The following is a 27,628-nucleotide window of genomic DNA, read 5'->3' on the forward strand; positions in this document are numbered from 1 at the left end:
GCGTGCACATGCGTTACTTTTCACGCTGATCGGAATTTATGTAGCGGAAGAACGTGGAAGTTTGTGTACGTACAGATTCCTGCATCTGGATTTTTCTGTGCGTACGCACATTCCTGCTTTTGTGCTTATGCCATGTTATAGTGTGAGTTCTACGCTCTGCATTATGCATGAGGCCCCAGGGGCCTCATGTATAAACGGTGCGTACGCACAGAAATGTTGCGTACAAACATTTCCACGCTCAAATCGCGATGTATAAAACCTAAACTTGGCGTAAAGCCACGCACATTTCCACGGTACCTCATACCCTGACGTACGCAATTTCTCCGCTCGGTTTTGCAGACTGGCGGCACCCAGCGTCAAAGCAGTGCTACTGTTCCTGTGTGGTTACCCTTTCTTTCTTAGACCCACATTCCTGACTCGGCTTTATAAATACACTGAAATTAACTGCATATTGTTTATTAGTGTAATGCATCTGATTGTAATTAACCTGCAGCAATATAATGGTCCAGGGAATAGCCATAGTATTCCAAATACCATAACTGCTTTAGCATTGTTACGCTCACTGCATCTTCTTCTTCTTTTAGCTGCTCCCGTTAAGGGTTGCCACAGCGGATCATCTTTTTCCATATTACTCTCACTGCACCACTCGGAGTATGTATATCACTGTATCTGAGTGGGGAATCACAGCAGCAGCTGATCGGAAAGAGAATTATCAGTATACAGTTTCAAGCACACACTACCTCAGCCATGGCAAAACACGTCAAAGTCTTTCCTGTACAGACCCCGCGTTTCAGAAACAGTTTCATCCTAAGAACTATAAACGCACTCAATCAAGTGCTCCTTGTAGAACTGTTTGGACTTATAAGTACAATCACCTCACTGTAAACTTGCACTACAGTTATAATATTGCGCAACCTGCGCCACTTTATAAAGCGCATATTTACATATGACGACAATATCATTTTTAAGATGAAATGCAGCAAAATATGTTGATTATATTATACAGATAAAACTTTAACTTCATTTAAATAATCTGTATTGTTAATAATTAAACATGTGAGGACACGGTGCCGCAGCGCTAGCTAGTTCATGGATTGTTCCTGCATTGCGTTGTATTCTTGCTCGTGCTGACGCGACACTGGAAGGATAGACGGATAGAATAATTAAACATGTACTACGAAGATATTTCAATGTTCCTTAAAAGTTTTGAAGAATCGTCGTTCTAAGCTTACAGATGGCTTCACGTCTATTACAGAGCTGACTGTGTGGCGATTGGGTATTTGGAGAAAGAAAAGTAAGGACAGGAATTGGAGGGTAATACGTTTGAAAGAGACAGTACTGCTGCGATAAATTATTTCATCGAAGGTCGCGCACGGCACAGCAAGCCTCTTCCGTGAGACATGAACAAGCAATGCGCCATTGTGTTCCCATGTTTAATAACATGCTTTAACTCCTATCATCATGTAAAAGATATCACGTATACATCTCAGTATTTTAATTATTCAGAGAGCTGTAATATCACGAATGTAATGGATTCTGTGTCCTGTCGGAGAAAAAGAAAGCCCGTTTAAGAATCAGGTAGTGATTCACACACAGAGCACATAGAAGATCAAATACAGAACAAAGCATTTAATGTGCTACTTTAGTTACAATGGGATTTGAGAAACTAGTAAATTAAACGATTTTAAGATGAAGTTTATGATGTTCTACTTTAATGGCAAAATAAACTACGTGATTAAAGTGGAAATTTCGAGATTAAAGTTGACATTTCGTGCTTTTTTCCCACTGTGTGCCTATTTTTTTTGTCTATACCTTAGTAAGCTTTCATATGACACTCAGACGGTGGGCTACGACTTGCCTTTTCATAGCGACTTTGATATGTGATTTCTTTTTTATTTCGGGCACTGTGTGACTTTGTGAACTTGAGCTTTCGAGATTCTCCGACACTCTGTCACTTTTGATCAACTTCATTTTGTTGATTATACCACTGTTTAAACCAACAAATAGTACGTTTTTCCTTTGCCTCCATTTGGTATTCGCTGAAATTCTTATATTTTCCCCCGTGCTTTTCCCATTGTCTTTTCACAGAAAGCTGAGCTTAAGGGCTATTTATATTGATTTGCATATTCAAAGAGGCGTAATTCTGGGAGGAGTTGGGGCGGGACAGAAGGCGCGTGCACATGCGTTACTTTTCACGCTGATCGGAATTTATGTAGCGGAAGAACGTGGAAGTTTGTGTACGTACAGATTCCTGCATCTGGATTTTTCTGTGCGTACGCACATTCCTGCTTTTGTGCTTATGCCATGTTATAGTGTGAGTTCTACGCTCTGCATTATGCATGAGGCCCCAGGGGCCTCATGTATAAACGGTGCGTACGCACAGAAATGTTGCGTACAAACATTTCCACGCTCAAATCGCGATGTATAAAACCTAAACTTGGCGTAAAGCCACGCACATTTCCACGGTACCTCATACCCTGACGTACGCAATTTCTCCGCTCGGTTTTGCAGACTGGCGGCACCCAGCGTCAAAGCAGTGCTACTGTTCCTGTGTGGTTACCCTTTCTTTCTTAGACCCACATTCCTGACTCGGCTTTATAAATACACTGAAATTAACTGCATATTGTTTATTAGTGTAATGCATCTGATTGTAATTAACCTGCAGCAATATAATGGTCCAGGGAATAGCCATAGTATTCCAAATACCATAACTGCTTTAGCATTGTTACGCTCACTGCATCTTCTTCTTCTTTTAGCTGCTCCCGTTAAGGGTTGCCACAGCGGATCATCTTTTTCCATATTACTCTCACTGCACCACTCGGAGTATGTATATCACTGTATCTGAGTGGGGAATCACAGCAGCAGCTGATCGGAAAGAGAATTATCAGTATACAGTTTCAAGCACACACTACCTCAGCCATGGCAAAACACGTCAAAGTCTTTCCTGTACAGACCCCGCGTTTCAGAAACAGTTTCATCCTAAGAACTATAAACGCACTCAATCAAGTGCTCCTTGTAGAACTGTTTGTACTTATAAGTACAATTACTCCACTGTAAACTTGCACTACAGTTATAATATTGCACAACCTGCGCCACTTTATAAAGCGCATATTTACATATGATGACAATATCATTTTTAAGATGAAATGCAGCAAAATATGTTGATTATATTATACAGATAAAACTTTAACTTCATTTAAATAATCTGTATTGTTAATAATTAAACATGTGAGGACACGGTGCCGCAGCGCTAGCTAGTTCATGGATTGTTCCTGCATTGCGTTGTATTCTTGCTCGTGCTGACGCGACACTGGAAGGATAGACGGATAGAATAATTAAACATGTACTACGAAGATATTTCAATGTTCCTTAAAAGTTTTGAAGAATCGTCGTTCTAAGCTTACAGATGGCTTCACGTCTATTACAGAGCTGACTGTGTGGCGATTGGGTATTTGGAGAAAGAAAAGTAAGGACAGGAATTGGAGGTTAATACGTTTGAAAGAGACAGTACTGCTGCGATAAATTATTTCATCGAAGGTCGCGCACGGCACAGCAAGCCTCTTCCGTGAGACATGAACAAGCAATGCGCCATTGTGTTCCCATGTTTAATAACATGCTTTAACTCCTATCATCATGTAAAAGATATCACGTATACATCTCAGTATTTTAATTATTCAGAGAGCTGTAATATCACGAATGTAATGGATTCTGTGTCCTGTCGGAGAAAAAGAAAGCCCGTTTAAGAATCAGGTAGTGATTCACACACAGAGCACATAGAAGATCAAATACAGAACAAAGCATTTAATGTGCTACTTTAGTTACAATGGGATTTGAGAAACTAGTAAATTAAACGATTTTAAGATGAAGTTTATGATGTTCTACTTTAATGGCAAAATAAACTACGTGATTAAAGTGGAAATTTCGAGATTAAAGTTGACATTTCGTGCTTTTTTCCCACTGTGTGCCTATTTTTTTTGTCTATACCTTAGTAAGCTTTCATATGACACTCAGACGGTGGGCTACGACTTGCCTTTTCATAGCGACTTTGATATGTGATTTCTTTTTTATTTCGGGCACTGTGTGACTTTGTGAACTTGAGCTTTCGAGATTCTCCGACACTCTGTCACTTTTGATCAACTTCATTTTGTTGATTATACCACTGTTTAAACCAACAAATAGTACGTTTTTCCTTTGCCTCCATTTGGTATTCGCTGAAATTCTTATATTTTCCCCCGTGCTTTTCCCATTGTCTTTTCACAGAAAGCTGAGCTTAAGGGCTATTTATATTGATTTGCATATTCAAAGAGGCGTAATTCTGGGAGGAGTTGGGGCGGGACAGAAGGCGCGTGCACATGCGTTACTTTTCACGCTGATCGGAATTTATGTAGCGGAAGAACGTGGAAGTTTGTGTACGTACAGATTCCTGCATCTGGATTTTTCTGTGCGTACGCACATTCCTGCTTTTGTGCTTATGCCATGTTATAGTGTGAGTTCTACGCTCTGCATTATGCATGAGGCCCCAGGGGCCTCATGTATAAACGGTGCGTACGCACAGAAATGTTGCGTACAAACATTTCCACGCTCAAATCGCGATGTATAAAACCTAAACTTGGCGTAAAGCCACGCACATTTCCACGGTACCTCATACCCTGACGTACGCAATTTCTCCGCTCGGTTTTGCAGACTGGCGGCACCCAGCGTCAAAGCAGTGCTACTGTTCCTGTGTGGTTACCCTTTCTTTCTTAGACCCACATTCCTGACTCGGCTTTATAAATACACTGAAATTAACTGCATATTGTTTATTAGTGTAATGCATCTGATTGTAATTAACCTGCAGCAATATAATGTGTCCAGGGAATAGCCATAGTATTCCAAATACCATAACTGCTTTAGCGTTGTTACGCTCACTGCATCTTCTTCTTCTTTTAGCTGCTCCCGTTAAGGGTTGCCACTGCGGATCATCTTTTTCCATATTACTCTCACTGCACCACTCGGAGTATGTATATCACTGTATCTGAGTGGGGAATCACAGCAGCAGCTGATCGGAAAGAGAATTATCAGTATACAGTTTCAAGCACACACTACCTCAGCCATGGCAAAACACGTCAAAGTCTTTCCTGTACAGACCCCGCGTTTCAGAAACAGTTTCATCCTAAGAACTATAAACGCACTCAATCAAGTGCTCCTTGTAGAACTGTTTGTACTTATAAGTACAATTACTCCACTGTAAACTTGCACTACAGTTATAATATTGCACAACCTGCGCCACTTTATAAAGCGCATATTTACATATGATGACAATATCATTTTTAAGATGAAATGCAGCAAAATATGTTGATTATATTATACAGATAAAACTTTAACTTCATTTAAATAATCTGTATTGTTAATAATTAAACATGTGAGGACACGGTGCCGCAGCGCTAGCTAGTTCATGGATTGTTCCTGCATTGCGTTGTATTCTTGCTCGTGCTGACGCGACACTGGAAGGATAGACGGATAGAATAATTAAACATGTACTACGAAGATATTTCAATGTTCCTTAAAAGTTTTGAAGAATCGTCGTTCTAAGCTTACAGATGGCTTCACGTCTATTACAGAGCTGACTGTGTGGCGATTGGGTATTTGGAGAAAGAAAAGTAAGGACAGGAATTGGAGGTTAATACGTTTGAAAGAGACAGTACTGCTGCGATAAATTATTTCATCGAAGGTCGCGCACGGCACAGCAAGCCTCTTCCGTGAGACATGAACAAGCAATGCGCCATTGTGTTCCCATGTTTAATAACATGCTTTAACTCCTATCATCATGTAAAAGATATCACGTATACATCTCAGTATTTTAATTATTCAGAGAGCTGTAATATCACGAATGTAATGGATTCTGTGTCCTGTCGGAGAAAAGAAAGCCCGTTTAAGAATCAGGTAGTGATTCACACACAGAGCACATAGAAGATCAAATACAGAACAAAGCATTTAATGTGCTACTTTAGTTACAATGGGATTTGAGAAACTAGTAAATTAAACGATTTTAAGATGAAGTTTATGATGTTCTACTTTAATGGCAAAATAAACTACGTGATTAAAGTGGAAATTTCGAGATTAAAGTTGACATTTCGTGCTTTTTTCCCACTGTGTGCCTATTTTTTTTGTCTATACCTTAGTAAGCTTTCATATGACACTCAGATGGTGGGCTACGACTTGCCTTTTCATAGCGACTTTGATATGTGATTTCTTTTTTATTTCGGGCACTGTGTGACTTTGTGAACTTGAGCTTTCGAGATTCTCCGACACTCTGTCACTTTTGATCAACTTCATTTTGTTGATTATACCACTGTTTAAACCAACAAATAGTACGTTTTTCCTTTGCCTCCATTTGGTATTCGCTGAAATTCTTATATTTTCCCCCGTGCTTTTCCCATTGTCTTTTCACAGAAAGCTGAGCTTAAGGGCTATTTATATTGATTTGCATATTCAAAGAGGCGTAATTCTGGGAGGAGTTGGGGCGGGACAGAAGGCGCGTGCACATGCGTTACTTTTCACGCTGATCGGAATTTATGTAGCGGAAGAACGTGGAAGTTTGTGTACGTACAGATTCCTGCATCTGGATTTTTCTGTGCGTACGCACATTCCTGCTTTTGTGCTTACGCCATGTTATAGTGTGAGTTCTACGCTCTGCATTATGCATGAGGCCCCAGGGGCCTCATGTATAAACGGTGCGTACGCACAGAAATGTTGCGTACAAACATTTCCACGCTCAAATCGCGATGTATAAAACCTAAACTTGGCGTAAAGCCACGCACATTTCCCACGGTACCTCATACCCTGACGTACGCAATTTCTCCGCTCGGTTTTGCAGACTGGCGGCACCCAGCGTCAAAGCAGTGCTACTGTTCCTGTGTGGTTACCCTTTCTTTCTTAGACCCACATTCCTGACTCGGCTTTATAAATACACTGAAATTAACTGCATATTGTTTATTAGTGTAATGCATCTGATTGTAATTAACCTGCAGCAATATAATGGTCCAGGGAATAGCCATAGTATTCCAAATACCATAACTGCTTTAGCATTGTTACGCTCACTGCATCTTCTTCTTCTTTTAGCTGCTCCCGTTAAGGGTTGCCACAGCGGATCATCTTTTTCCATATTACTCTCACTGCACCACTCGGAGTATGTATATCACTGTATCTGAGTGGGGAATCACAGCAGCAGCTGATCGGAAAGAGAATTATCAGTATACAGTTTCAAGCACACACTACCTCAGCCATGGCAAAACACGTCAAAGTCTTTCCTGTACAGACCCCGCGTTTCAGAAACAGTTTCATCCTAAGAACTATAAACGCACTCAATCAAGTGCTCCTTGTAGAACTGTTTGTACTTATAAGTACAATTACTCCACTGTAAACTTGCACTACAGTTATAATATTGCACAACCTGCGCCACTTTATAAAGCGCGTATGATGACGATATCATTTTTAAGATGAAATGCAGCAAAATATGTTGCTTATAGTATACAGATAAAACTTTAACTTCATTTAATAATTTGTATTGTTAATAATTAAACATGTGAGGACACGGTGCCGCAGCACTAGCTAGTTCATGGATAGCTCCTGCCTTGCGCTGTATTTTTGCTGGTGCTGACGCGACACTGGAAGGATAGACGGATAGAATAATTAAACATGTACTACGAAGATATTTCAATGTTCCTTAAAAGTTTTGAAGAATCGGCGTTCTAACCTTACAAATGGCTTCACGTCTATTACAGAGCTGATTGTGTGGTGATTGGGTATTTGGAGAAAGAAAAGTAAGGGCAGGAATTGGAGGTTAGTACATTTGAAAGAGACAGTACTTCTGTAATAAATTATTTCATCAAAGGTCGCGCACATGGCGCCGCAAGCCTCTTGTGTGAGATATGAACAAGCACTGCGCCACCGTGTTCCCATGTTTAATAACATGTTTTCATTCCTATCATCTTGAAAAAGATATCACGTAGACATCTCAGTATTTTAATTATTCAGAGAGCTGAAATATCACAAATGTAATGGATTATGTGTCCTGTCGGAGAAAGAGAAAGAACGGAAGCACGTAGTGATTCACACACATAGAGCACATAGAAGATCAAACACCGAACAAAGCATTTAACTAGTAAAATAAACGATTTTAAGATGAAGTTTATGATGTTTCTACTTTAATGACAAAATAAACTACGTGATTAAAGTGGAAATTTCAAGATTAAAGTTGACATTTCGTGCTTTTTTCCCCACTGTGTGCCTATTTTTTTTTCTCTGTACACTAATAAGCTTTCACATGACACTCAGATGGTCCGCTTTGAGTCGCTTTTTCACACCAACTTTGATATGTGACAACTTGTTTTTATTTCGGGCACTGTGCGACTTTGTGAACTTGAGCTTTTCTCCGTCACTATGTCACTTGATCAACTTTCTTTTGTTGATTATACCACAGTTTAAACCAACAAATAGTACGTTTTTCCTTTGCCTCCACTTGGTATTCGCTGAAATTCTTATATTTTCCCCCGAGCTTTTCCCATTGTCTTTTCACAGAAGGCTATTTATATTGATTTGCATATTCAAAGCGGCATAATTCTGGGAGGAGTTGGGGCGGGACAGAAGGCGTGTGCACGTGCGTTACTTTTCACGCTGATCGGGATTATTGTAGTGGAAGAACGTGAAAGTTTGCGTACGCACAGATTCTTGCATCTGGATTTTTCTGTGCGTACGCACATTCCCGCTTTGTGCTTACACCATGTTATAGTGTGAGTTCTACGCACGGCGTTATACATGAGGCCCCAGGTCTTTTTGAATTCTTTTTGCTGCTTCCTCAGTGTATGCCATCCCTCCAATGTTAGTGTCATCTGCAAATCTGACAAGTTTATTAACTAGAAGGCAACAATGTGAATCAGTAGGCTTGTAATAGAAAGAGTCTTTAAGTCCTGGAAAAATGATAATAAAGACTGATATCTAAAAGTGAAAGAATTGTGGTGGAAATGTTGACTGTAAACCGAGATGGATGTTAACTTTTAAAATCTGTAATGAATCTCTGTAGCAGGCTGCTGGAGCCTGATATATCTTTTGTATAGGTCTGGTAGAAAACTTACTTTGGAAGAAAACAAACACTTGTCCACCTATTTGAGCTTTGTTGGTATAGCTAGTTTACTTTTATAGTACCCATTGTAACTCCACTGACATGGTGAAAAAAGCTGTTATCAAAGGAGAATGCACTGGGAGTAAGGACCAGTTCTGCTAGTCTGAGTAGGGTGTTCGTGGGAGGACTTGGGACTGGACATCTGTTGAAAAGATAGTATGTTTTGTGAGTTTCAGGTGAACACTGTATTTGGTGGTGGGCAGCATTTAGGCTGGCCTTATGTCATCTCACTGTGTTAACACTACTTTCAAGCCACAAGATGACTCCTCATTTTTCATTTATATATATCTTCACCCTCAAGTGGTTCATCAGTTTTTTTATACGGTACACCAAATGGCCAAACATGCAGCCCAGAAGCAACCTCTGAGTGGCCCAGCCCATAGTCCCACCCAAAATACAGAGAAAAAATCAAGAAAAAGAAATTTTACAAGCCTTCTGAAAATCCTACATAAATTCCTACAGTAGTACAGACCATGAATGCAACACTCTGCATAGCCTAGCAACATTCAACTCACAATGCAGGGTGTTGTTGCGTGTTTAGAAGTGGTGGTAGTGGTCTATGATAGTGATTTTTTTTGTGACAGTACGCAGCAGTATGTTATACTGGCACCTCAGTCACGACAGTTGTTCGTGGCATTGACTACATATTAAATGATTCTATAATCAACTGTTTGCTGACTCTTAGTTGTATTCCAGTTTCATCAAGTGTGTGAAGATGTGGGTTCTTGCAAATTAATCTGATTGTTACTCTAATGAGAACCTTGTTACTGAATGTCACTGTCTCCGCAGTTCTCTTTCTATGATTGGTTAGCCCTCCACTTACATGCTTCGATCTTGCTGTCATGGGGATGATGATCAGCCATTGACACTTGAAGCAAACAGTGAATTAGAAAGGCTTCATTTGATTAAAACGTGCAAAAAGTTTGGAATTTTCTTTAAAACTCAATCAAATTAAGCACCAATTGCTTTGCGGGACTACTTAACTTTTTTGTAGAATTTTGTGCTCATTATTCACGTGTGGTTAATATTCTTTGATTTCGGAAATTCTATGTTTGTAATTTTATACTGTCAAGCACAATATTATGCAGTACAGTACACCTACGCAGGGGGCATAATGGTAGTGCTGCTGCCTCACAGGTTCATGTCCTGGGCCCTCCCTCCATGGAATTTGCAATAGCACTCTGAGTAGTGAGTAAAGAGCTATATAAATGTAAAGAATTATTATTATACTTGATGATTTGTCAATTTCAAATTTTAAACGCTATATTTGTTCACCAAATAAACAAAACATGTAGCACTAGGACTCTCTGCCCCTATATACCTTAACAGTACCTCAGACTTGATCCAAATGCAACGTATGCGTACCACCACCTTTTCGTTTACAGAAAAGACACTGCTAATTACACATGTGGTGACTTAAAACGAACATCACTTGTTTATCAATACATTCATTTCTGTTGGTTTAAAATTTGTTATTACCTGCTGCTTATGGGCCAGCGAAAATATCTGGCCCAGCTAAATTTCTTGATTTGAAAATCTGGCTCAACTGAATTTATAATTCAATAGCCCTGCTGTAGAATCTGCTAAACATGAACCTAAAATGGAATCGCCGCTTCAGTAAAATGGTTAAAAGGTGGGTCTATAGATTTTTTTTTAATATAGTAATATTGCCTCTATACGATATACTGGTTGAGAGCATGTCCAGAATTTATCAAGGGCTTACAGGAGTAGTAACCAGGGGCCATAAAAAGGGTTTTTCACAGCAAATTGGTTGGGTTTGAGGTGACCTTGTTTGTTGAATTATTTACTGAAAATTGACATACTTAAGCAATTTTTTTCTCTTTTTTTTACCCAGTGGCCCCCAGTGCAATGTGAATCTAGTGAGACACGTGTTGCTCAGTCCTGGGTGGCTCTAGGATAGATTACCATGGCAACAGCCAATGTGATCACTCCAAAACAATCAACTAATATGGCATTGTGGCAACATGGTAAATATTTTCTACTTTTTCATTTTACAATAAAATGGTAAACTAATGTTACTGTTAGATTTCTTGAAGTTAAAACCCCCTATTTGGACACATACTTCACTATTGAAAATCCATCCAGGAAAAGCTACAAAAATTTTTTAAAAGACTGCTAATGATAACAATAATGCTGATTCATTGACTTATAGGCTTCTAATAATGATATGAACTTGGAAGATGCAAAGGGAGACAGAGAGAAATAAAGGACTCGGGTATTGTGTTCTGCTGTTGTTATTTTGTTTTTCCTAGTTGTTTGGAGCTGTTTCCTTTAGCAAATTGTTCAGTTCAGAGAATTCATTTCAAAAAGACATTTCATCAACTTCAAAGCTTTTACAGTTTCTTAGAGAAATAAACTTGCAGGACATTTCCCAAATATAGACATCACCTGTCATAAATGTGAATGGTGTGTGATCTTTCTCCATGCTCAGGCTAGTGAAGAATAGGCTCAGATCCACAATGGAACAGGAAAAACTGAATTGTCTGCCTCTGATGTCAAATGATTGTGATCTGGTTTGGAAAATGGATTTTAGTGATCTTATCAGGAACAATACTGCAAAGGAATCTAGAAAGGTACAATTTAGAAAAGCAAGCATTTGTCTGTGTTAATATACAAAATTACTTTGGCAGTATTTGATATTCCTCTTTTTATAGACCTTTACAATTGGGTTCTGTAGTAATAGTTGTTTTTTCAAACCTTGGTTTGTGATGGTTGCTTGTCATTGCTGCTGTAACAGACAATTAAAGATATAAGCTTTGATACAGCATACATCCACTCTTATAACTTACATAGAGTTTCTGTTCATCAGGTTTTTGCCATTCATTTTAAAGGTAAAAGTTTTGTCGTTTTAACTTTATATTGTTTGACCGTCAGACCCTGAAATTGATGTTTATAGCACTCATAGCATTCTGTGGAGGTGGGCCCCACACTCCTTAATCCGGTGTTCTGACATTTCATCATACTTTGTCAGAATAGCATAGTGCCTACCAAAGCACTAAATTTAAGGTTAGTGGGAGGGGCCCTGATGTTGGGATTAGACAGATTTACCCCTACCAAAGCACTAAATTTAAGGTTAGTGGGAGGGGCCCTGATGTTAAGATTAACGTTGTGCGCATGCGCATTACCCCACAGTATGCCATTCTGATAGGTATGCTGAAATGTCAGAGCACCCGGCCTGACTGAAAGTAGGTCGTTTCACATGTACAAAAAACACACTGAAAACTAGTAAGACATCAGAAGTAAAAACTAAGACTTCTAAGACTGAAAGAGAATATGCAAACACACTCAGCGGTCTTCTCCCCAAAACTGCATTCGCTTTTCTCAATAGGAGAGAAATGGAACAACTAATTTTTAAGAGAGCGAGAACATCTGTAACGCTGCTCGGCAGAGGAGAGATTGCACCTGCGACCTTATTCTATACAATTCCGCTGCTTAACTAGATGGGCACAAGGTCATATATAATAAACGCATGTTAAGTAGATCAATAAGTTTATGTCAATGATAACATCGTTTTAAAACTACAGTACATTATTATATTGAGCATCAAGCGTTGCGACCTTTTTTTGGTCATTTTAGTGAACTAAACTCCAGTTACATTAAATTAAAACATACAACTATTACTTATCTTATTTTTTCTTAAAGCCTTATACCGCATTATTGCCCTGTTTATAACACTTCTAAAGATACAAAAAGCCGGTATATTTATTCTTCTTAGTATCACATAAACGAATCACGGCAAGCGGCAGCAGCCATAGAGCACGCGCTCGCTCGCGAGAGGTGGGGGCAGAGTCGTGCCGCGCGCGGCGCGGTGGGATTGTGGGAATCGGCAACACTGAGAGCCAGGGGATAGAAAAATGGCGGCGGCCGAGTGTGCTGCAAACCAATTGCGGAAGTGAGGTAAGTGTTATTCGCCAGCTTTAAATACGTTTTTTTGAATTAAAGCTTTTCGAGGTATACTTCGAAAGTCACTCTACTTGAAACCAGAACTTTAACCAGGATTCCCTTTGAAAGGAAATGCTGATTTAGGCAGGAGTATGTCACCCTCCCTCCCTCTCTCTCCTTTTCTCTAAACGTGTGCGTGTGTGTCTGCTTTGGGGAAAGTTGTTGCGCTAAACAATCGTCTGCGCCCCCCTCCTCGTTCTTGTGCCCTCTTTCGTCGTTTGTATTTGCGGTGTCGCTTTTCTTTTGCAGCAGTTACTACGATCAGCGCATCCAATATGTTAGTGTAATGGCGATTTTATTATTTTTTATCCCAACATTCCCCCCGACCACATTTGCACAACTGATTAAGTCTGCTCATAACCAGCGAAGCGGTTGGAAATGTCGCGCACAGCTCAGTAAATAGAGAAGGTGCCAGCGTGCTTTCTTGTTAGATGTTTCACCGTGCATATATTTCACGCTGCAAAAGTTGGTCCACATTGTCAAATTTAAGTTTCCTAATGACTTTTAAGACTGCAGAATTACATACATTTGCGTTCCCTTTGCCCTATTTATTACATTGTTGCAGGGCGAGTCTTCGAGCTTCTGCATGTGCACACGCCGTCTGCAGTGCCACGATTTCCGTAGAGCACGATTGTGCCTTTCTGTTGTAAATCAGTTTGGTTGCGCATCTGCCGGCTCTGTTTTCTTGTCAGATCCCGGGATTTTAAGGTTCTAAACCAAAAGCAGGATAGTGTGGATGGTATTGGCGCGCCAGACAAATCCGTTGACTGGTGATCGTCGCACACAAGGGTGCGTAGGGCGGATGGTTCTTTTTTGGACCAGAAAAATAACGTGCAAGGTTTATGATCTTAGCCCGTGACATTGGTTTTCATGTCGCAAAGAGCCTTTTGGTATGGTGTGATCGTTTCCCTTCGTATTCGGAGTTGACGGGATAGTTAGATCTTTGATTTAAAGCAGAGCAACTAAATACGTGCATTAGATAATTTTAATCAGAGGCGCACGTGAAAACTTTAAGTTGGCGTTACGGTAGCAGGAAGTCCCAGCACGTGCAAGTATCCTCTCGTCTTTATATGGTATGACGCCGAGACCGTAACTGGGTCTATGCTTATATTTGGGTATCTGTGTAATGTGAAGAACGTGATGTATAATGTCAGTTTGTTTAAGGGGCGGGTCGCATGGAGAGAGGTCTGGTCGCATCTTTAGGGGTCATTGTGAATAGAGCATTTTTTATTCATCATTTTCACACGTGCCTACCAACCTGTGAGTCACCCTTTTTACAACCAATGCCGTAAGCCTGATGTTACTCCCTGACGTCACGATCACGACGTGCAGTGTTGTTTTGATTCTATCCCTGGTAATCAGTCATAATGGAAGCGGGTAAATCAGACGACTTTCTATGTGTACTTAATTAGAAATGTTCGTTTAAATTTTAGGAAGATACATTGAGCTGAATGATACACCCCCAAAGACAACTTTCAGTGCTGTAATAGTAAAAAGTTTTGGGGATCTGCTGTCAAATCAGCATTTTAATGATTTTTAGAAACATTTCTAGACTAATAGTAAACATTGACAATATTTAGTATAAACATTTCTTTGAGCCCTTTGTACCATAAAACATTACCAAGCAAAACACATTATAATATGTATTGTATTAGCAGCATTTTATTTTTATTTAAAAGAGATTGGTATTACCAAGGGCATGTAGTGTTATAAATAGCACCAGGACTGTTAATATGGGCATGAATTACCAAGGGTGATTGATTGGCTCCCAGTTTAATACCAGAGTATTGCATTAAATATTCTAAATTAGCAAGTAGGAAACACTGTATACCTAAAAAGGATGGGTTAAGATGAGAATATGCCAAATAAAAGTACCCATCAAAGTGAATACACAAGGGAAAGATTGGTTTAACATTAAGTCACATTTAGTTCTGGGTTGCCTATTTTGGTTTTTGGGAGACAGTGCAGTGTTTTTTTCTGTGAAACCCGCATTTATTTGGACACACATTTGAAGTTTTATTTAAGCTGTTGTTTTGACTTATACTGTACATATTTTTTAATCTTAATGCCATTCATTCACTCAAGAGTGAGTTTGTTACAATATTTTTTTGGCCTATACATGTCCAGAGGAGGTGAAGTGTGCTATTGGACTGAGGGTGATTGGTTAGTCAGTTGATGCACAGAAAAAATACCTGGAACTGAGCACTCAGAAAGCAGTCAAAATGGATACGAATTTTATAAGATGCTCATCTTCCTCAGAGCTTTTGGCTATAAATATGGATGCTGTTGTGGTTGGAAACACTTAAATTATTTGGCACTGCCTTTTTCTCCACAATCTGCACTGGTTAAAAAGCTCAACATTGAATATTTTACTTTGTCAACTGATAGGATTTAACAGTCTACTTTTTGGGGAAACCCCCCGAAATATTTTAACACTGTAAAAATGTATACATGGAGCAGATAGCACTACACCTTTTTGTAGGCTGTTATGAAAAAAATCGTTGAGAAGATGAATTCCTTTGTTTTTGTGGGCACTGTTTTTCTAATGTAGGGTTAAAGGAGGCTGGAGCTCAGCAGTGCAGCCTCAGATAAAAGTAATGAATGCTACTTTTAATAAATTCATCCTTTAATAAACTAAAATTTGTGTTTTTGTAAAAGTTACCATATTCAACAAAATATTTTAGAATGCAAAAAAACATGTACATAATATAAAATTAGGATGCACTAATTAGGTACAGTTGTAGTTAGCATAGCTAGAACAGGTCAACAGTGTTGCAATATTGACCAAAACCAAATTTCAGCTGTCCCAAGTATGATACATGGGTCACCTCCTTCATGCAAGTTGCTTTTGTTTTTTTTTAATTTACCTAGCGATATACTAAAATTCTGCTCATGTCTTTTCAAACTTCACTATCTAATCTGCTATTAAGATCAGTTTCTGCATTTACAAGTTACATTTGGCTAACTCAAGAAGCTTACTGCTGTTCCTGAGCTTTTATTAGTCATGCTGATTAGTTCGAGCATAGATTTGTCATGACAGTCAAGAGACTGCTTGCAAAATTTTGGGGGTTCAAATGAAAAATTGGACTTTCTGCTATTTTTTTCTGAAAGAGTCTATATGCCATGTATTGTAGAATATTACATTTTAGTTGGAATGATGTAACTCTTGAATACTGATTTCTAAAACATTTTTACTCCTCATTGTCACTGCTTTTTACTATATTTAAATTTAGGAAGTGTATTTAGACATTTTAACATTCACTTAACAAATAATTTAAGTTATTAAAGTTGAATGCTGCTTATCCTGTTCAAGACAGAACATATTATGGCTTCTATAAAACATTCAAAAAGGGATTAGTCAGAAGAAGACACAGTTCTATTGGCAACCTTACATCAAAATAATAAGAAGGAATGAAATGTAAGATGGATATTATTTTAAAGGCAAACTTAAACTTTGCAGCTAGATCCTGCTTATATTTCCAACATAACAATAAAGGTGAGCCAGAAATTTAAAATAATGTATTTGTTGACATTACTTTTTAAGGATTAGGCATTGAATACATATACAATGCAAAGAAGATTGATTTTCTGACACACTCACTCATTCAAGACAAAAAAAACGTATTTCCCATTTAGTTTAAAAAAATATGAAATTTTACAGGATTGTACATCTAGGACAGTAGGTATCTATTAAGAATAGATATTTCGATATATCAATATTTAGGGGTGTAAACAAACTCTATAGTAGAAAAGCTAAATATCCCAAAATTTTAAAACATGTTTTGACTAATAATTTTAATTAGCTTTTTTTATTTATTGATAATAACGTTGTGCTGGTTAGGCTCTTCTAATGCACCACATGCTTTTACATTGCAGTGCTGAGACTGGGAGAGAAACTGTTCTGTTTGGCTTTTTAGGTCTCTCTGTTTTTTGCACATGAAGGCTGCTAACCGAAGAGATAGGCAGGTTGTACAAAGGTTGGCACTGGTCAGTAGGGTTGATGGACAAGTCAGAAAGGTGAGGTGTCCTGAACAGGAAAAAGAGATGGTATGTGTCATGGTGCGTGAGCTGTGAAGTAGATGGATAGTATAATACTGTACCCCTCCTCCACCTGCATCCCTGGAGAACATACAACTGGTGATAAATAAAAAAAATTCTTGAGTAAACTAAGTTAAAAACCCACGTGTGAAGCTGAGTTAAGTTCAGTAGGGTTGGTACCGATGTGTAATAAATACGTCACGTGAATTGCAAATTTTGATTTCCAGTTTGCTGTACTTTTTCATTCGACTTTCCATTTTTTCAATTTTGTAAGTTTATTTGGGGTTTATTTAATTTCTTATTGGTTAAAGTTTATAGTTCTCCACTTTTTCTGAAGTAAACTGTTGTTTCCATATTTCAGGTGCCACATTCAAAGGTGGCATAGTGGTAGTGCTGCTGCTTTGCAGTAAGGAGATTGTGGGTTCGCTTCCTGGGTCCTCTCTGTGTGGAGAGCGCTTTGAGTAGTGAGAAAAGCGCTATATAAACGTAAAGAATTATTATTATCTAAACACTCCAAAACTGTGTAATGATACAAGATTATAGATCAAAGTGCTACATTCTAATCTGAGTTAAGATACTATTTTTACAGGATGTCCTACCAGAGAGAATATTTATACCCAAAATTCCCATTATTCCTAATTACCTGTTTCAATTCAGAACAAAACAGGTCTGGTGCGCCAATGCATCTACTGCAGGAATGTTTTACCATATTTGTAGCTTGTTTAAGAGTAAGCGGTTCCATTGAACTAATAGTACTAGTACCAGGTTTTTTTTTTTTTTTTTTTTGTTTTTTTTTTAAAAGCTTCAAATATTATGTATAGAAAAGTATTTAAGTTACATACTACTTCTGCTGCAGCTGGTTAATGAATGCCACTATTACCGAGGCCCATTGTTTTGGGAAACTTTCCACAGGAAACTGTATAATACGGCTAGTTGTTGACCATACAAGCAATTTTCAGACAGATAAAAACGCAACCATCTTGATGCTTTGCTTTGTTGATACCCACAGTTTCTTTGGAATCCAATTCACCATCCACTTCTACATTTTTTTGGCCTTTTTAAATGTCTAATTATACTTTTGTTATGATTCCTTTTATTAAGAAGTTAAATCCTGTGGCCATTTATATATTTGGTGTTTTTGGTTATAGGTTACGTTTGTTGTGACATATTTGTTTAAATAATGGAAAAAAAATAACTTGTTCCTTTGTAAAGCGTAGTAAAGTGATTTGAGCTGTTTTCAAGTTATAATGCATTAAAATGGTTTGCTTAAATGAGAAAAATCCACTGCACATGTACCTGAAGCTCTTCCCTAGACAATGACAATGCAATCATTTGTCTTCTTAATGTGTTTTTTTGTAGTTAAGATTAAATTGTCAACTGGCACATTCCTGGTACATATTACTATTTTGCCCATATGGTAACACGTTTCATAATGCTATCTTTAAGAATATTAAAATTTGTGGATACTGTATTTGCACACAGTACCTTTAGCTTTTTATTAATTACACCAAGTTCATATTACATACAGTATGTACTGTATTTTACCTGGGTCGTGTTGTGTTTTTTTTTTTTTTTTAATTTAATTTAAATGGATACGGTGGACAGGTGCACACTGAAACGAATCCTCTCATATTTTATTTTAACCTAGCTGGTGGGGACTAGAGCTAATGAATTATAATATTAAAAAAAATACTCTGGATAGGGCACTAGTTCATCACAAGAAAACCTCACATACACTTTTATGTTTGAGGAAACAATTAGCATAACATGCAAATATTTTTGGATTTGTAGGAAATTTGAGCAGTCAGAGAAACTCCTACAAATATGGGGATAATGTAGTGCTGGGCGGTATACCGGTTCATACCGAAAACCATTTTTTATTTTTGTTATGAAACTGTTTAAGGGGGACCTTTTTTCACTGCTACACCGCTAAACACATGCAATGGTGTACATACATTAGTGGAGGTGTTGCGCGAGGGCTCTTTTTCACTGCTACGCAGCTAAACAAGCATACAACGGAGTACATGTGTTAGTGGAGGTATTGCGCGGTGAAAATGGACAGAGAACATTCCGAAACTGAAACTGTAGCAGACGATAAAGTTGAACATGATGACACAGAAGAACTTTTGCTGGAAAAAGGAGTTGCGTCTGTTGTCTGGAGATATTCTGGATTTAAAAGGTCAGATGTGGACCATTATGTTTAAATGTGTGAATACTGTTTCTATATTACTGGATAATACTCCTTTTCTAAGACATGTTCAGTGCAATACAACTTTTGACAAGCACCTGTGGATATTTTACTAAGTCTAAATGCCTCTTTGGATGGTTGAAAATATGTTGTCAAAATTTTAGTTTGTTGTTTGCAAACATTGTTCAATAAAAAGGTTCTATATTTTGACTGCATCTGTCATGCAATGTGATTCCTTCTCTTCATTAGTGCCACCCCCTTGAAAACTATCACTTTATGGGGCCATGCATATTAATACTTGTGTGCACATTAAAATGTTTTTTTGTACAATGTACAATTCTCATGACAGTGGAATAGGTTATTCTTAGCCAGTAATTGCAGTGGAAAATGTGGTTAACATCCACTCATGCATGGGAAAAAAATACCGTCCAATACCGTGAAACCGGTATAATTTTGAAAAATACCGTGATATAAAATTTTGGTCATACCGCCCAGCACTAGGATAATGTTTAAAGTCTAAGGGAATTAAACACTGGTCTCTGAAGTTCTGAAACAGTAGTGATAATCGCTCTGCTACTGGACCTTCAATATGAAAAAAAAAATGTATTCTTAACAAAGAATAAATTTTATTTCTTTATTCTTAACAAAATATTTGCCATTCTGACATTCCTCAGTTTTGACATCTGATGTGAAATTCATTGAGTGGTGAATTTTGTTTTGGCTCCTATATTGTTGCTTGAGGCTCCAGCTTTCCCTGTCGAAGGTGTGCAATGTAAAAACAATAATTAATTTGTTGATTTACTGCTTGATGAATTTGTAATGGTCTACTAAAAAATAAACATGAGGCACATTTTTGTCTTTTCCTCAGTCTGTTTGAAGCTGTGCCTGCGATTTGATAATTTTCTCTGAATGTGGCCAACATGACAAGCTTGTGGCATCAAGTGGTTGAAGTAACATTGTATAACCTTTCACAGTATTCAGTCATTTTACAGTATGTAGTAAGGCATGCACATTATAATTTATTGTATACTCTTCAGATAAGACTTATTAGGAAGAATATAATTTTTTTTTATGTTTCTTAAAGATTACCATAACAGTATCTGAGATGAATTGCAAATGTCTTCAGTGTATTATGAAATTATTCTTTTAAAAAGTCCTTGGATGGAAACTGGCTATTGATCAAATTCATTGCACCATCCAACTTATTTTTGTTGGTTAGCTCTAAAACCATGTGGCAGAGTGCTGTGGGAGGGAAATTCTCTTGGGGAGAGGGATAATACATCCATCCTTTTTCCAACCTGCTGAATCCGAACACAGGGTCATGGAGATCTGCTGGAGCCAATCCCAGCCAACACAGGGCGCAAGGCAGGGAACCAATCCTGGGTAGGGTGCCAACCCACTGTAGGACACAAACACACACACACACACACACACACACACACACCAAGCACACACTAGGGCCAATTTAGAATCACCAGTTGACCTAACCTGCATGTCTTTGGACTGTGGGAGGAAACCGGAGAAAACCCACGCAGACATGGGAGAATGTGCAAACTCCACGCAGGGAGGACCTAGGAAGTGAACATGGGTCTCCTTACTGCGAGGCAGCAGCGCTACCACTGCGCCACCGTGCCACCTGGGATAATGCAGTGATGCTTAAATCTCTTCACACAGTAGTGATTTTAGTTAAAAGCAAGAGGAAAAAAAATCCAAATAGTTGAATTATTATACAGTGGGTTTGAATAAATGTCTAACAACCAAAACAGAAGAAAAATTATTAATTATTTTTACTCATTAAAAAGAACCATCTTCATTTGGTTTGTTATTCTCAAAAAACTATCATCATCCATCCATCCATCCATTTTCCAACCCGCTGAATCCGAACACAGGGTCACGGGGTTCTGCTGGAGCCAATCCCAGCCAACACAGGGCACAAGGCAGGAACCAATCCTGGGCAGGGTGCCAACCCACCGCAGGACACACACACAAACACACCCACACACCAAGCACACACTAGGGCCAATTTAGAATCACCAATCCACCTAACCTGCATGTCTCTGGACTGTGGGAGGAAACCGGAGCGCCCGGAGGAAACCCACGCAGACACGGGGAGAACATGCAAACTCCACGCAGGGAGGACCCGGGAAGTGAACCCGGGTCCCCAGGTCTCCCAACTGCGAGGCAGCAGCGCTACCCACTGCGCCACCGTGCCGCCCCAACTATCATCATGTATTACAAAATTAAACAGGTCTGCTCTTTTCTCTGTTGTACTCCCTGTGGAAGTGGTAATGTCTTTCAGTGTATGTAACATAGAGAACATGCTGAACATAGAGAAAGCAATACATTTCAATTTTTGATATTCTTTTGTTTTTTCAATGGGTAAATAGTGCCCAACAGTGACAACGTAGCTGATTGAAGTGTCCCAAGTCGCGATCAACTAGCAAACATTGATGTGGGGGCTGTAAAAGCAACATTTGTAACTGGGTGTGAAAGGCTAGATGTCTAAGATCAGTTTGTTTTCGGGGAGATGTGTGTTCGTCACTGTCTTAGTCTGCATTATGGATGTCACAATACCAGAATTTTTGTATTTGATTACAATTGTAATGAAATTTTATGATACTTGATATCTTTAGATAGATAGATGCTTTATTAATCCCCAAGGGGAAAATTAGATACCATGGCAAAAACAGAAACCACATTCAGTGTTCTTTTAATAAAAGTTCTTTCATTATTGAAGTGAAGACTTGTGCCTTTTTCTGTAATACAATATAAATACTAACAGTAACAACAACTTTAAAATACTGGTATATCCATCAAGTAATTACACAACAATAATTTAAGTAAACTAAGATGTGCATTTATAAATATCAAAATACAATGCAGGGATTGAATTTTAATGTGTGGCAAAGATGGGAATCCCCACAGTGTAATAACAAATGGGCTTTATAATCTTGGGGGAATTTTAGCATAGGGTTATAAAAAATTATGTACAGTATCACGAACCACCCAATTTATCTTAGCATGCGCACATTCTAAATCTAATGTCTGACATTTCCTTTCCACAAACTGAGAAATACTGCTTAAATTCACTTGCTAAATATAAAAAATCATTATTTTATATGTACTGTTGAATTAGTGAATTCCCAGATCACTCCTGATATTTCCATTTTAACATGATTTTAATGTCTGGTTTGTCAGTGAACCTATGGGTTAGGTTTGTAATATTTGCAATTGTAATATTTATATTTGAGTCGTTAGTGGTTTAAAATATTATCATAGAGTAATATTTAACAGGTTTGTCAAATTAATTAGAAATGAGTACATTAGAGGGTCAGCTCAAGTTCGACAGTTGGGTGATATGCATATCCTGCTAAATGATTGTTTTGCCAATTACTTGTCTCTGTTAATGCAGCACATTAACAGGGGGATGTACGTTGTCCTTTTGAAGCATTGAAACACTAAATAAATTTTATTTTGGTATTAACAAATGGAGCAGCTCTTGTCATTGCCTGCATGGACAAACCAAACAGTCACTTCATTTGAATCTTGCGTTGATGTTTACTTGTTACAGTGGTTGTTTGTGCTGGCAGTCCTATATGGGTAACTGTAGATGCATGTGAATCACTTGCCAGCACAATCCCGAACAGTACTGTATGCACAGTTTATAAAATGGATGGGTGCTTGGACTCGGACATCTGTAGAATTGCTTTTTACATTCAAAGAGAATGAATGGAAAGCCTCTGTTCATTTAGAATCTGATTTAGAATCACTTTTATTCACCAGTATTTAATGCATAGGAATTTAACTTGGTAGCTGTTTATAACATTAAACAACATCATATACTGTACAAATGCATAAGTAAGAAAAGTTAAATTATATGATTTATAAACAGTTGCAGAATAATGCAGTTATAAAGGAGCTGTGCAAGTTAAGGCATGAGTGTATGTACATAAAGGTGCATCTCAATAAAGTAGAATATCATCGAAAAGTTAATTTATTTCAGTAATTCATTTCAAAAAGTGAAACTCATATATAGATTCATTACACACAGAGTGCTATATTTCAGGGGTTTTATTTCTTTTCATTTTGCTGATTATGGCCTACAGGTAATAAAAATCAAAATTCAGTATCTCATAAAATTAGAATATTACATAACACCAATAAAATATGTCCATGTACACACTCAATACTTGGTTGGGACTCCTTTTCCATGAATTACTGCATCAATGTGGCATGGCTTGGAGGCGATTAACCTGTGGCACTGCTGAGGTGTTATGGAAGCCCAGGATGCTTTGATATAGACCTTTAGCTCATCTGCATTGTTGGGTCTCGTGTCTCTCATCTTCCTCTTCACAATACTATGGGGTTTAGTTCAGGTGAGTTTTCTGGGCCAATCAAGAACAGTGATACCATAGTCTTTAAACCAGGTATTGGTACTTTTGGCAGTGTGGGCAGGTGCCAAGTCCTGCTGGAAAATGAAATCAGCATCTTCATAAAGCTTGTCAGCAGAGGGAAGCATCAAGTGCTCTAAAATTTCCTGGTAGACAGCTGCACTGACTTTTGACTTTATAAAACGCATTGGACCAACACCAGCAGATGACATGTCTCCCCAAATCCTCACTGACTGTGGAAACTTTACAATGGACCTCAAGCAACTTGGATTCCGTGCCTCTCCACTCTTCCTCCAGACTCTGGGGCCTGGATTTTCAAGTGAAATGCAGAATTTACTTTCATCTAAAAAGAGGACTTTGGACCACTGAGCAACAGTTCAGTCAGTTTTCTCCTTAGCCCAGGTAAGACACGTGATGTTGTCTATGGTTCAGGAGTGGCTTGACACAAGGAATGCGACGGTTGTAGCCTATGTTCTGGATATGTCTGTGTGTGGTGGCTCTTGAAGCACTGACTCCAGCCGCAGTCCACTCCTTGTGAATCTCCCCCAAATTCTTGAATGGGCTGGGCTTCACAATCCTGTCAAGGCTGCAGTTGTCCCTGTTGCTTGTGCACCTTATTCTTCAACATTTTTTCCTCCCACTCAACTTTCCATTAATATGTTCACTCTGTGAACAGCCAGCTTCTTTAGCAATGACCTCCCCATTATTGTGTGGCTTACTGAACCAGTCTGATAGACCATTTTAAGGCTCAGGACACCTTTGCAGCATTTTTGGGTTAATTAGCTGAGTGGATTGTGACACCATGAGTCTACGAACTTTTTCACATTATTCTAATTTTCTGAGATACTGAATTTTGGGATTTCATTAACTATAAGCCATCCATCCATTATCCACCGCTTATCCGAGGTCGGGTCACGGTGGCAGCAGCCTAAGCAGGGAATACTATAACTATTAACTATAAGCCATAATCATCAAAATGAAAAGAAATAAACACTTGAAATATATCACTCTGTGTAATGCATCTATATAATGAGTTTCACTTTTTGAATCGAATTACTGAAATAAATTAACTTTTCCAATTTATTGAGATGCATATGTACACACACCTTCATACAGCATATGAGAAAAAAAGTTAGTAAATGACAATATAAAAAATACTGAACAATATATTATTGGTGATTGCAGCTTGTAAGCAGCAGCATTTATTAGTGCAAACAAAATGAAGGACATTTTCCATCCTTCTTTTCCAATGAGCTACTGTCATTGATAACGGACTACCTAATTAAAAGTGTGAACCTGTTGCCACAAGGTGCAAGCAGATTAGTTAATGCATTAAGAATCGAGGTAGATAATGATTGTTTTATTGGGGTACTGTTTCTTTAAGAAGGGGTTCTGTGTTTTAGGGGTTATTGAGAACTAGAAAGTATTAAGTCTTAAGCTTCTTTTTATGACTGTTGAAATATATGAAATGGAAAATAAACGTTGCTTGAAGGAAACCCAGGGCTTGTCTTGTTTCCTGCACTTTTTTTGTTTCTTCACGATGGTAACCCAGTCCAGACAGCAACTTGCTGGCTTTCTAAGACTTCTCACCATCCGTCATAGCTGCTATTCTACCGGGTGTAATGCTAGCTGTCCCGCTCAGTTGTTAATTTTGTATTTTATCATTAAACTTCTTCCTTTCAATGTGGTTCTCTCTCTCTCTCTCTCTCTCTCTCTCTCTCTCTCTCGTTTCCTTTTTCAAGGCAAAAACGAGCTGGAGTCTGTGCAGAACCACCCCTACCAAACCAAAACTGGCCGTCTTTGTTCCCTGGTCTTTTTCAAGTCTTCCCCATTTGCTCCTTTTGGCCAATCCCATTGCATGAGCAGAAATCAGACCCTCGCTCAATTAATCACAACAGAGATACTGTCAAGATGGGTTGTACTCAGCTTGTTAACCAGGCACTTCTCAAACAGTTAACCAGGCACTTCTCAAACAGCGATTCAAAAACATTATTTTTTTCTTTTTACAGTTTATTAAAATTAAGCTAAATTTTGTTGTGGGATGTTTCATACATCGCAGGCAATGATGTATTTGAAAAAATTATATTTTCTACCTGGGATGTTGTATCTTGGGTTGAGTTTTTTAACCAGTTGCTTAAAACCTTCCTTTTCCACCATTTAGATTTGCATCATATTCTTAGCCAAAGAATATGTAACTGCATCAGTCATTTCCATCCACCGTTTGCTCTTACTTTCATAAGGTGTGAAAATTGTGAATGTTCAAGCGATGCTCAGTTGAGTCATTTGTTCACTTTTTGGCCACATATCTCCAACTGCTAGTATCTCCTTACCTGCCATCATAGCCTAGTTGGACGGTGTGCTTTTTGCTTCAAGTGGTTCAAGTGGCTTCAAGTTCGTTGTGCTTCCACCTTTAGTGGTAATGGTTTTCTTGCATATTTTGCAGTGTATTGTGCTTTGTTGGAGGTCCAATGTCTTGTAGCCAAATCACTTCCATACTATTGAAGTAGCTCCCTTTTTAGGTACTAAATCCTCATCGTAGGCTTCCTCTTGAATATTATCGTTGGGCGTAGCTTTGTACCATCTGCCAAGCAAGAGAGGACAGCGGTGAAATGGGTTTTTTCATGGCCCGTTGACTTAATAAGTACGGTCTTCTCATCAATACCTCCTACAGTTCGATTCCCCGGCATATCAAATGTCATTGGCGTTTCAACCATGTTACCAATGTTACTGAGATCAAAGTCATGCCTTTGTCTTTGCTTGATAATAAATTAATGAAAGGAACTGACCTTTTCTTCTAGATCTTTCGGCAGCTTCTACGTGATTTTTGTTCGCTGACGAAGGCGCTGCCCATATCTGTTCATAAACCGCGTACACCAGCCAGCTGATGCTTGAAATTTCAACAAAGGCTTACCATCGATCGTTAAATACTTTCCTTCTTTTGCCAATTGAAGTGCCCGTAACCGAATGCTCGAATGAGTCACAATGTATCCATTTTGCCTTCATTCCACAATCCAGTCATTCAAGTCCTTTTCCAGTCCACTGAAAGGCGAAAGTCCAAAACGCAATGCTTTCTTAGACTTTGGCATTGCTTGTAGAGAAGACTTATTTTTTATCCAATCTCTTACAAGTTTTTTGCTAATGCAAAACTCTCTGCCAGCCACACAATTATTGGTTTCCTCAGCACGCTGAATAACTGTCAGTTTGAACGATGCGGGATACGATGCTCTTGTCTTCTTTTCAGAATTCATGATCGTACTGGTAAGAAGTTTAACTTAATATATTGATCTATCTATAATAATAAAAGGCAAAGCCCTCACTGACTGACTCACTCACTCACTGACTGACTGACTCATCACTAATTTTCCAACTTCCCGTGTAGGTGGAAGGCTGAAATTTGGCAGGCTCATTCCTTACAGCTTACTTACAAAAGTTAGGCAGGTTTCATTTCGAAGTTCAAAGCGTAATGGTCATAACTGGAACATATTTTTTGTCCATACACTGTAATGGAGGAGGCGGAGTCACGTATCGTGTCATCACGCCTCCTACGTAATCACGTGAACTAAAAACAAGGAAGAGATTTACAGCACGAGTCACACGCGGGAACGAAGGTAAATGACGTTAATTTTTGACTGTCTTTTAATACTGTGTAACCATACATATTAACACATGTGCAATTAAACGTGTGCATTTACGGGGTGATTTCTCAGGCTTAAAAGCTCGCCTTTTACTAAAAAGGTAAATGCAAAACTATTTTCAATCAGTTTATTGAAACGCTTCCGTTAAGGATTGCAATAACATATTCGCGAGATAAAAGAACGAAGTAGGGGGAAATGGAGGAACAGCCGGAAACAGCGAAGAGCAAAAAATTAATTAAACAATTGAGAACGG

The 27,628-nt window shown here is 38.5% G+C and overlaps 1 protein-coding gene across 4 annotated transcripts in view; it reads left to right on the forward strand.

Annotated features, from left to right (window-relative positions):
- The window catches only part of zzz3 (zinc finger, ZZ-type containing 3), a 225,967-nt gene that overhangs the window by 40,084 nt on the left and 158,255 nt on the right, over positions 1-27,628 (forward strand). Inside the window, exon 1 of one of the 4 annotated variants that reach the window (XM_051933112.1) lies at positions 12,991-13,078. The exons of 2 other annotated variants lie outside the window; for them this stretch is intronic. The gene's annotated coding sequence lies outside the window, so the exon portion shown is untranslated. Of the gene's footprint in view, positions 1-12,990; positions 13,079-27,628 lie in introns of those variants that run through there. One more of the 4 variants, XM_051933110.1, reaches the window with a different exon arrangement.

The sequence above is a fragment of the Erpetoichthys calabaricus genome, chromosome 10 (assembly GCF_900747795.2).
Source record: "Erpetoichthys calabaricus chromosome 10, fErpCal1.3, whole genome shotgun sequence".
In the NCBI taxonomy this organism is placed as follows: Eukaryota; Metazoa; Chordata; class Cladistia; order Polypteriformes; family Polypteridae; genus Erpetoichthys; species Erpetoichthys calabaricus.